We start from the raw sequence: 11,895 nt of genomic DNA on the forward strand, positions 1-11,895 counted from the left end.
AGGAAGGCTAGGGACTTTCTGCTGGAGACAAGAAAAAGCTGCAGACCACTTTTTGCTCATTACCGACCAGCTGAAGTAGACTGTCGACCACTTTTGTGGTCTGCAGACCAGGAAATGTGGCTGGTCGACCAGAAAAAGTGGTCGGCCGACCAGTGAGGCTAGGGACCTCCAGATTTTGGCCACCTGTCCTCTAAACAGTGCCTTATCCTCCACAAAGGTTTCATCTTCATGGTTCCCTCATTCTAACTCAGTTTCTCCTCTAAATGGAAGCATTTCTTATCCAAAATCTCACAAATTGGATTGCTAACTTGGATGGCTCGGAATAGTTGAATTTTCGGGGCTTCAGAATAAATGCATTATTCACACTGAGCTGCACCCCGCTGCGTTTTCCATTCTTTCATGCCGCAACAGGGTGTTGGAATCTGGTAACTCATGTTTTTAGCTTTGGCGGACAAAAGATATGTCCCACTTTCGAAGACTTCCAAGATTTGATGGAATCTCATCGCGATGAGGAGGTCTTGCCATAATTCCACTTTAGCCACATCCAAGCCTTGGGACGGATGTACGGGCTCACTTTGCATGACACTCAGTCTTTGATTCACGATGGAGAACTAGACATCCCGAGCCCGATTCATCGGTTTTCTGATGCCAGTGACCGTGACGATCATCACTGGCAGGGTTGTCGGTGACATGCGCTTTGCTTGTGCATGTTGTCTCATTTCTTGCTTTCCCCAGGCTTCGGAGGAACTAGCGTCCATTTCATTGAGGTTGCCCAAGGTTTAAAAGAGGGCAAAAGCTCCATTGCCATGATGCTAGCTGAGACATTGATGGGTTTGGATCCTTTACATCGCCGGGAGACGACTAGATTCGCAGGGAGTCCACTACTGCTACTGTCAGGACCAAAACCCGCCCCTAAAAGTGTGGTCCATGACTGGCCTATACATAGGCCTTAAAATAGAATTTTGGAATAATATTTAACCACATACGGGGCCTTAAGCGGAAGCAATATCAATAAAAGACAACATCCATTGAGCTTGTGCATACATGATGGTTTAATTGGATTTAAGCATTTAAATACACTTCCAAATATACATATACAATCACACTTACATAAGACTTAATAATTTATATGACTCCCAACAATAAATTAAGGCCTCCACGTGGAGACATACCCCCAGGTGACTTGGCAGACATGCGAACCTCAGTACAACTCTAGTGTCAATCCCCGATGGCTCACCTACAGAAATATACATAAAACAGAATGAGCAAAGCTCAGTGAATAATACCAATGTAAGAAGGTTAATTGAATAAGCAAAACATTGGATAAAATAAATAGACAGATACCAACCATATACAGGTCTTATCCATAACTATATTTCAATACGGTCTCAGGATCACGTATAATACAAACTGGCTTCAAGCCCATGCAGAATACAAAACGGCCATAGGCCCAACAGATTATACAGAGCGGCCTCTGACCTAATAGATTATACAGAGCGGCCTCTGGCCTAACGGATTATACAGAACGGCCTCTAGCCTAACAGATTATACAGAGTGACTGTAAGCCCAGATATGATACTGGACGGCTGTAAGCCCAGATATAATACAAAACGGCTGTAAGCCCAGATATAATACGGAACGACTTTAAGCCCACAGATAATACAGAACGGCTTTAAGCCCACAGATAATACAGAATGGCTTTAAGCCCAGATATCAATAGATTGGCCTTGAGCCCATCATTAGCGAAATAGAATGATTCTAGATACACCAAGATATCATTGTTTCGTAATACACATATGTTCCATTTGTTCATCATGAATTCAGAAAGTTAACTTGCAGATAACAGAACGTCAGTATTAACTATTAACAGTAAGCAAAACGTACTGCTACATTACTATTACTAAATAGTGCACAAAGATTTTCCCATGGTTTATTACAAGTCGACATAGTTGTCTTGCGGATAACAGAACATTAATAATAACTATAAACAGAAGGAAAATGTATCACTGCATTAATAGGGACAGAACAATTTACATCATAGCTGCCTCGGGCCCACGTCTATTACTAGGGGCAGAACGACCGTAGGTCCATATCAATGCCATTATTCAAGCATATCAATTAATTGAATCAAAGCACAACATCAATGGAATAGACCATTCGCAAATAACAATACATAAATCATAATCACAGGAAGTAAGTGAAACATATTGTTACACTACTATTACTCATAGTGATCGGCTCCCGGTAGTAATGGGACGATGTCCTCGTCTCGACCTACAAGTACAGTGCACAACACATAAAATGAGATTATACTCGATCATTTATTTATTCTCTTTGATCATTCAATCAGTTAGCCATAGTGGTACCAAGCTCATTATTCCTTAATAAGTTATAATCCATGTCTTAGAAAGCAGGAGAAATCGATGGGAAATGGTTTAGGTGAAGAAATGGTACAAAATTGATTGACAGAGAGTGAACAATCGTCACTAATTTAGGCATAACTATTACTGTATTTAGAATTTGGGAGTGGGACCACCAACATTGGAAACTAGACTTCCGGGGCTTGATTTTAGGCTCAAGAATCACTCAAAACGGAGTCCGGAGGCAAAAAATATGTTTATTCAAAGTTGGCTGAACAGAGTTGTCTCCTGCACGTGTGGGAAACAAAGCCGCGCTTGCGGCCCTGGGCAGTTTGCAGTCCGAAAATGGCTGTAAAATTAGAACTTCTCATTTTCAAAATCAAACTTCAATTTCATGTAAATCAAAGCCCAAAACCCTTTAATACACGATAAATTTCACATTATTAATCTCCATCAAACATCATAACCTCAAAATATTACTCAATTCCCAAGCACAACAACACAAGAGCATAATATAGCCATAGTTGGGGTTCAAAGTTCATATCTTCCATATCAATCCTTGATTTCATATAATTGATGCTTTAAACATAAGGATTCAAGATAAATGATCATACCTTAGTTCAATCTTTGTCTTTCTCTTAGCTTTCTTCAATTTCCCTCAAGTTTCCATGGGTGATCTTCCTTTCCTTTGCTCAATTCCCTTCAATCATCTTCAAATCCCCATGATTGTTGAGCTTTTCTTCAAGAATCTTGGTCTCTCTTCTCTCTTTCTCTCTCACGGTTCTCTTATCTCTCTTTTTAGATATTTTGGGCTCCCAAAAGATGAGATCAACCACTTAAAGGCACATCCATATATATAAATAAACACACACATGGCTTAACACAATAGGGAGAGCCAAACGTGGCCTTACGAATCGCACGAAATCAAATTTCAATTAAAGTTCCCAGGTGACTCTAAAAATTGTGCTGATCATAAATATGTTGTCTGTTCTGGTTTTTGAAGCCTCTAAGGCCTTCAATTGGCAGTATAAAGTTAACCACCCAAATGTGCATTAACGAATCAGACAAATTGGATTTCCTATTAATTTTCCCAAATAGTTCTAAAAATTCCCATTAACATACCCAAGTGCTCAATTGTGATTTCTGAACCCGTAAAGGTCAGTAATTTCAATTTTAAAGCCGTGGCTCAATAGATAATTCCTCAATTTGAACAGATATCATTAAATTAAAATGCATTAACCCATAAGGCCGGAAAGGTAATCTCTAATACGGATTTTGGGATCGTTACGGCTGCAGGTAATGTTTCCCATCCTATCTCACATATATTTCTCACATCACTCGGCCCTTAGGCTCGGTTTTTCTCTCAAAGCCCTTTTCTCACTTTTCTTTCCACGTACATCTCTCTATTATTTAATCTCTCATTTTTCATCCCTCCCCAGATATAGTTGATGGACAAGTTGAAGGTTGTGGACTCATGCCCAGCATATTCAGCTCGCGGCTATTTCTTCCAACAACGTCTAGTAGATGCCCCAGAAGAGGGATGATGGTGCGAATGGATGTGCAGTTTGTATGCTGTCAAGATTGCTTGGCGCTGCTCCTAGCTTAATTTGCTGGCTATGAGCTACAACATTTCTCGCCAGCCCGGGATTTAGTTGATCGGCCTGACACACTGTGTCTTTTACTTCCCATTTCGAATCCGGTGCCAATTTGGACATGATCAGACTTGCCCGGAAGTTGGGGTAGAGTACCCTGCCACATTTCCAATCCGAGGCGCACAGCTAGCTCGGTATGCCACAACATGGAGGACAAGAGAGCTTCTGGCCCCCGCTTCCACTTTTAGTTATACCCTCTCTGATGAGTGCATAGCTTGGCTCGATGAAGAGGCGCAGGTTGGGCCTACTTTGGCATTAGAGGCTTCGACCAACTCTAGGAGGGGGCGCAGGAACACCTGACTTATCCATGCCCCGAATTTATTTCTTTAATTAGTGCTTTCAAGTTTTCTTTATGAGTGTAATAAAAAGCAACTTCAATTTGTATTCAAGAGTAGGAGAACTTTGTACTGAAATCAATGTAATTGAAGGTTGTGGGTACCAAAAATTTTCTGTTTGGTCCAAAAATGGTCTAAGTCGTAAAAGGATTAATTTGAGCAAAATCAACTTTTATTAAAATTTTTCAAAACCATTTTCGATATGGATCACAACTGAACACGCCCGAGATCTATCACTGAGATGTACAACCCCGGATCTATCAACTGAAAAGTTTCCCCTAGTCTGAATAGCACTGCACTGGACATCACAACCGAGCTCTTGAATGCAGAATAGACAGAGATGACCAACATGATCACATAGACAAAGTTAATTTGGAAGTGTTTATGTCTGGACTACAAAACAAAGTCGCCTACGTATCCCGAAGATGGGAATCAAGCCTTACGTAGTTCGGTTCAGGTTCACTCGTGTATTAACACTCTCATTTCGCGCTCTAATTTTTTCCAAGGCCCCCCTTTCTAGGTTTTCAACCTTGTGAGCTCAGTTTTTATTATTTCAAAATTTTCATGCTCTAACTTTTGCCTAGGTCGTCCTTTCAGGTTTTCGGTCTAGCGAGCCACTCAGGGATAGTATTTTTTCAACTTGTCCAAGTCGATCGGCTGTGAGAACTCAAGGCCATCTAAATCCATTAGAACGACAGCTCCACCCGACCAGATAGACTTGATGACGTGAGGGCTAGTCCAATTGGGTCTGAACTTGCCCCAAGGGTCGTGGATGGGAGCTCGGTTGTCTTTGAGCACTAGATCCTCCTTTTTCAAAATCTTGGACTTAACCTTCTTGTTGAAAGCCCTGGCAATTCTTCGTTGATAACCCTAGACATGATACACTGCTTTCAGCCTTCTTTCATCAAAGAGCATGAGTTCTTCGAACCTGCTTTGCTGCCAATCTGCCTCAGCTATCTGACACTTAGCCAATACCCATAATGACAGAACCTCAACTTCGATAGACAGAATAGCCTCCATCCCATAAACCAAGGAATACAGAGTTGCCCCAGTAGAAGTTCGAATTGAAGTCCGGTAGCCCCAAAGAGCAAATGGCAGCTTATCTGGCCAGTCCTTATAGGTTTCCACCATCTTCTGCAGAATGTGCCTGATGTTTTTGTTGGCGGCCTCAACTGCTCCGTTGGTTTGCGGCCGATATGTAGATGACTTATGAAAAGCCACATTGTATTTCTCCAACAAGTCGATCACCTCCTTCTTGAAGTGGGAACCATTATCCGAAATAATCTCATTCGGGACCCCTTAACGACAGATGATGTTTTTTTCTGATGAACTTAGCAACGTGTGATGCCTTCAACACAGCGTAAGATTGGGCCTCAACCCACCTTGTAAAATAGTCTATCGCTACTAGAATGTACACATGCCCGTTGGACCCCTTCGGAGTGACAGCCCCAATTACATCAATCCCCCAGACTAAAAATGGCCATGGCGAAGTCATGTTGTATAGCTTCGATGGCGGAATGTTCATGCGGTTTGCTTGTATCTGGCATTTATGGCATCGTCGGACAAAGCCAATACAATCCTCCTCCATGGTTGACCAGTAATAACCCTGTCTAAGGATCTTCAGGACTAGCATCACCCCACTTATGTGCACTCCGCACTCTCCTCCATGGATGACCTCCATCAGGCACTTGGATTCTTCAGCATCAACGCATAGCTTATGCATCCCAAGATGTCCCCTCTTGTACAGTTTACCCCTGCAGATGATGAACTGAGCAGCCATTCTTCGAATTGCTCTCTTATCTTTGGCCTTGCCCCTGGTGGAGACGCCTCCTTTTCCAAGAAGTTCCAGATGCCGTAATACCAGGGGTGTTGATCTTGTACCTCATCTATGGAGGCAATCAGCTTATAGGCTGGCACATATTTCAGTTCAATGATGATCGGACGCATCCGGACTTCGAAAGGGATGTCTATCATAGAAGATAGAGTTGCTAATGAATCAGTGAACCTGTCGTTCTCTCTTAACAGATGGGAAAAATTCATTTTTCAAACCGAGGAATCAGAATGTCCAAGGTTTGGTGATAGATTCTCATCTTTTCTTCTTTAATTTTCCAATCTCCTTTAGTTTGAGATACAACAAGGTTCGAGTCCCCGATAACATCTAACCGTTTTGCCCCTAGTTCCAGGGCGGCTTCTAGTCCAGCAATACATGCCTCATACTCCGCCTCATTGTTCGACACTTTGAACCGGAGTTTAAATGCTAGAGGTATACGAGAATTGTCGGGTGCTATCAGCAACACCCCTATCCCATACCCGTATTGGTTTGACGCTCCGTCAAAGAACATCATCCAAGTATCTTCCTCGACCTGCAGAATGGCCTCGTCTGGGAACAGATATTCAACTGTTTCATCCCCTTCAACTGGGTGGTTGGCTAGGAACTCCGTTACCGCTCTCCCTTTCACTAACTTGCGTGTCATGTACTTTAGATCAAATTCGGAAAGCAGAAGTAACCAACGGGCTAGCCTACCCGTAAGTGCTGGTTTCTCGAAGAGATATTTGATGGGATCTAATCTCGAAATCAGTATTACAGAGTGAGCTAAATGGTAATGCCTCAGCTTCCTAGAAGCCCATACCAAGGCCAGACAAGCCTTCTTCAACGGAGTGTAGCGGGTCTCGTAATCTAGCATTTTCTTGCTCAGGTAGGAGATAGCCTTCTCCACTTTGTCCTCAGACTCCCGTGCAAGAATGCAGCCCATTGTCGTTTCAGTCACTGACAGGTACAGAATCAACTGTTTCCCCGGCTCAGACGGTAACAACATAGGTGGGTTTTGTAAATATTGCTTGATCTGCTCGAAAGCAACTTGTCATCGGTCGTCCCATTGGAATTTCTTTCCTTTCTTCAAGAGACCAAAAAGTGGTTCACAAGTCAAGGTTAATTTTGCAATAAACCGTCTTATGAATTGCACTTTACTGAGAAAGCCTCGCACCTTCTTTTCAGTCCTCGGTGGTGGCATTTCTAAGATGGCTTTGATTTTGGAAGGATCGACCTCGATACCCCTTTATGTGATCAGGAACCCTAGCATTTTCCCTACTATAACACCAAAACTACATTTCTGAGGATTCAGCCACAACCGATACTCTCTGATCCATTGGAAGAATTTCTGCAAGGCGGTGTAGTGGCCCTCTCTTTCCTTGGACTTGACAATCATGTCATCAACGTACACCTCAACCTCCTTATGGATTATATTGTGCAAGATTGTGGTCGTAGCCCGTTGATACGTAGCCCCAGCATTCTTCAGCCCAAACGATATCACCCTATAACACCAGGTTCCCCACGGGGTGGTGAAAATAGTCTTCTCCCTGTCTTTGGGTGCCATCATGATTTGATTGTAGCCTGAAAACCCATCCATGAATGAAAGCAGCGCATGCCCAGCAGTGAAGTCCACTAATTCGTCGATATGCGGAAGAGGAAAGTCGTCCTTCGGACTGGCTTTGTTCAAATCCATGAAGTCCACACATACCCGAATTCTGCCGTCCTTCTTCAGCACCGGAACTATATTGGCCAACCAAGTAGGGTATTCAAATACCAATAGGAACCCTGCGTCAATCTGCTTGGTGACCTCTTCTTTGATCATCAGAGCCCAGTCCAGCCGGATCCTTCGAAGCTTCTGTTTAACAGGTCCGGCCTCTGGGTCAAGACGGATCCGGTGCTGTACAATCTCAGGATCGATCCCAGGCATGTCTTCCTAGGACCACACGAAAACATCTTTGAAATTTTTTAATAAAGAGACTAAGCGCTCACGCTCCTCTGAAGACAACGTGGACCCGATCTGGACCAGCCGCGGGTACTTCTCAGTACCAGCATTAATTGTGGTGATTTCATCAAACAAAAGTTTTACAAACATGTCCTGTTCTTGATCAATCAAACGTTGTAAAACCAGAGGAATTTCTTCCTCATCGTTTTCATCAAAATTTTGAAAGTCTTGATTAATGCAATAAATTAAAGGCACAGAAAAGTACTCGGAAGCCACAGCCGTACCATTCTCATTAATAACATCCAGTCCGCCTGATTCCTCTATTACAATAGACTTAAAGGGAAAAGAAAAAGATGACCTGGACAGGACAGTGGCATCTGGGTTATCACCCCCAAGAATACCAGACTTAGACTCAGATGAGCTGGAACTTGATTCCGACTCCACAGACTCGGTGGAATCAGATTCTGGCTCACTACCTGACCCGGAACTACTTGATAAAAAGCCCTTCTCGTATTAACAAATGAGGGAGGGTGCAATGGATGCATCGAGAATGCCTGAAGATGGGCCCACAGCCGCTTCATTCATGTTCATGGAAACTGAGAAGTTATCTCCCCAAGCACTCCGGTACGATCTGAGGATTTGAGAGGAGACAAGCCAGCGCTACCCCCATCCCAATTTATGTGCCCTTGGAATCCTCCTCCTTGTACTGCTCAGCCTCAACTGGTGGGTCTGTCTGCTCTTCGGCAACATCATCCACGGACAATTGCAACTCAAAGAAAATCTCAAATCCCAGCAAGCGCCGCTTCTCTGCATTTAGCCATGGCTCCAGAAAGCTGCAGAATGGGAAGTCTTCCCCCTCCCGGACAAAGCCTCCGTTTGGGGTCCCCTGGATGGGCCTATGCACCAACTCGTAGTGCTTCCTGGCTTGCTTTGCCCTGGCACTTCCGGCCATCTCTCTTCCTTTCCTTGCCCAATCCTCTTTGGTAGGCAGATAACCTAGGCCAAAGGTATATGGGTTATACGGCACTTTGGCCGATGCTGCAACGCCCTTCCGGCCACTTCGCCCCAATCCCATCCCGGGCATGTGCTGAAGCTTGTTCATAAGGTAGACAGACTGTGCACTGACGTATAGCCCCTCATCAACAGCTAGTATATTCTGTACAACCCAGGCCTCGGCTAGGGTAAATCCTAACAGAAATACATCCTCTGCGCCATGCTCAATCTCCAGAACTGGTGTAGAAACCTCTGGCGGTGGATCTATCATAGAATTCCTAAAAATGATTGCCACCCCCTTCCCATGGGGGTACTTCAGCATTTGGTGTAGGGTGGAAGAGACAGCCTTCACCTGATGCAGCCACGGCCACCCAAGGAGTAGATTGAAGGTTGCAGGAACATCCAAGACATGAAACTCAATGTCCTGTTGTCCTGGACCAACCTGAGTCTTAACCCGTACAGTCCCCATCACCTCTCGGCTGGTATTATCATAGGCCTGTATCACCTGGGCAGTTGGCACAAAATCTGCGGGCTTCAACACGATAGCATATGCCGTTCTCGACGGACAAACATTGATAGCAGATCTTGTGTCAACAAAGACCATCGGTATCCATTTCTCTCTACAGTCAACAGAGATATACAGCGGTTTGTTATGATCTAAGTCCTCAGGCGGCAGTTCCTTGTCAGTGAAGGTCAAGGTCGGGGAAGCTTCTCCCGGGAAAACCAACCCTACTAACTGCTTGGGTGTGGTATCAATTGAAAGTTTCACCTTGTCCATGGTAGAAAGGAGCGCCTGTCTGTGAACCCTCGGGGTCATAAGCAGTCCCTAGATGGAGATGTCGGCTTGGATTTTCTTAAGCTGTTTCAGTACAGCCTCCTCCTCCAGCAATTTTTCTTTCTGTCTCTCCGCTTCTTTTTCCTTCCCGAATGCCTCTAGCTGGTCCAAGTATGGGGGACTTGAAATACCGCTCACTTCTAGTCATATGGTCAACCTCCTCAACATAACAGGTGTCGTTCGGTTGGTTCTGCTCCCAATCTTCGTCAGTGTTGGCAAGACGTAAGTCGTCGTCATCTTCCCACCACATCCCGTCGGTAACCGACAGACAGCTGTCCAGTCCCGTTGCAACTATTTCTGTGCTCACAGCACATTTCGTCCTTGCAGGGGCTTTGGCCTTCCTAGCGCTCTCAAGATCCTCGATCTTTTCTTGCACAAGACGCTTTCACGCAACCTCCTATTCAGTATCTACTGAATTCAAACTGCCTGAATCCTGAGCAAAATTCTTAGCACCGGTGCTCTCCAGCGATTTCTCCTGATTCTCGGCCATTTTGCCACTGCTGATATTCTGGCTTCTGATTGCCCTTGTTCTGGCTGAGACGTCTTAACAACATCTGGCTCGTCGCTGGGCCACCTAGTATTTTCTGCTGATCCATGCAAGTCGAACCAGTTGAAGTTCACATCCCTTGAGTCCTGCTCTTCCAAGAACTGCAGATTTGCAATATCCTCTTCCAGCTCTGCTAGGTCACCTAACCCCAGATTAGGTCTATCCTCCTGAACCGCACTGATATCTGCCCCAACTGGCAACTCTACCTCGGGCTTAACCTGATCTGTTGATGTGATATAACCACTCGAGTTGTACGTGAAGCTCCCAAAGCCCTCAAGCTTTGAATCAATATTCCCATCTGCCCCCAAAGTCATCCTAGTCATGTCTTCGACTGTCAGCACCACCGGTTCAGGTTGGTTTTGGGAGGTGCTCAACATCCATAAGTCTGTGTTGTCTGGGATGAACACCTCAGGCTTGGATAGGTGGGAGGGTGTGATGTATATGCTTGGGTCATATGGAATGGCCAAGGTTTGGATCAGGTCGATGTGTTAGGGCGGTGGATCTTGGTTTTGGGGCGGGAGTGGGTTGGTGGTGACATTCGGCTTTTCTGGAGGCGCGATCACCTTGTTGTTAATGAGATCCTGAATCTCATGACGCAGTCTGAAGCACTGGTCAGTGTCATGACCATGCTGTTGGTGAAAGGCACAGAATTTGGCCAGGTTAGGGGAAGCAGGAAGTTTGTCTAGTAATGACTGCGGCTCCAGGGACTTTAGATGCCCTTTCCTGATTAGAACCCCCAGACCTTGGACAGGGTCATGTATAGTGGAGTAAAGGTTCTTTGGCCTTGGGGTGGATATCCGGCTATTTGTAAGCTGGTACCGGACGCACCGGTGAATGGGGTTGCTGTTTTTGGTGTGGTGGTGGTGACCATACCAACATCGAAAGTTCTGGTAGCTGCAGCACTACTCGTGCCTGCATTCGAACTGCATGTAAATGCCCGCCTGGGTTGCTCTCTCTCGTGATCAACCAGACCCTGCTTCATGGCATCCTCAATCTGTACCCCAATCTCGTGTAAATCAGTAAAGGTGAGAAGGGGTAAGACGATCATCTTTTGCATCAGTTTGGGTTGGAGGTTGCGCACAATCATCCGTATCTGATCCTTGTCGACCGGCCTGGTGGTCATCATAGAAGCTTTGGCCCTCCAACGAGTTACAAAGTCGAAGAAGCCCTCTTTTGGCTATTGCCTCATTGTCACGAGATCACGAGTTGTGATCTCTATCTGTGTGTTGTATGAGTGTAGACACCCCATTTTTGACCGTCCTCAAGACTTGGACGTCACTATTTGAACACTCGGTGATCATCTATGTTTTGTTCGTCTTGAGTTCCCAGAGGTCTCGGCTACGCGCCTTGCCTTAGGATCTCTCGACTCGACTGTTTTGTGTTTGGTTTTGCTCCAAACACTTGTGTTTTGCTTTTGAGGG

Source organism: Camellia sinensis, chromosome 3 (genome assembly GCF_055761805.1).
Source record: "Camellia sinensis isolate YWXY chromosome 3, ASM5576180v1, whole genome shotgun sequence".
NCBI lineage: Eukaryota > Viridiplantae > Streptophyta > Magnoliopsida > Ericales > Theaceae > Camellia > Camellia sinensis.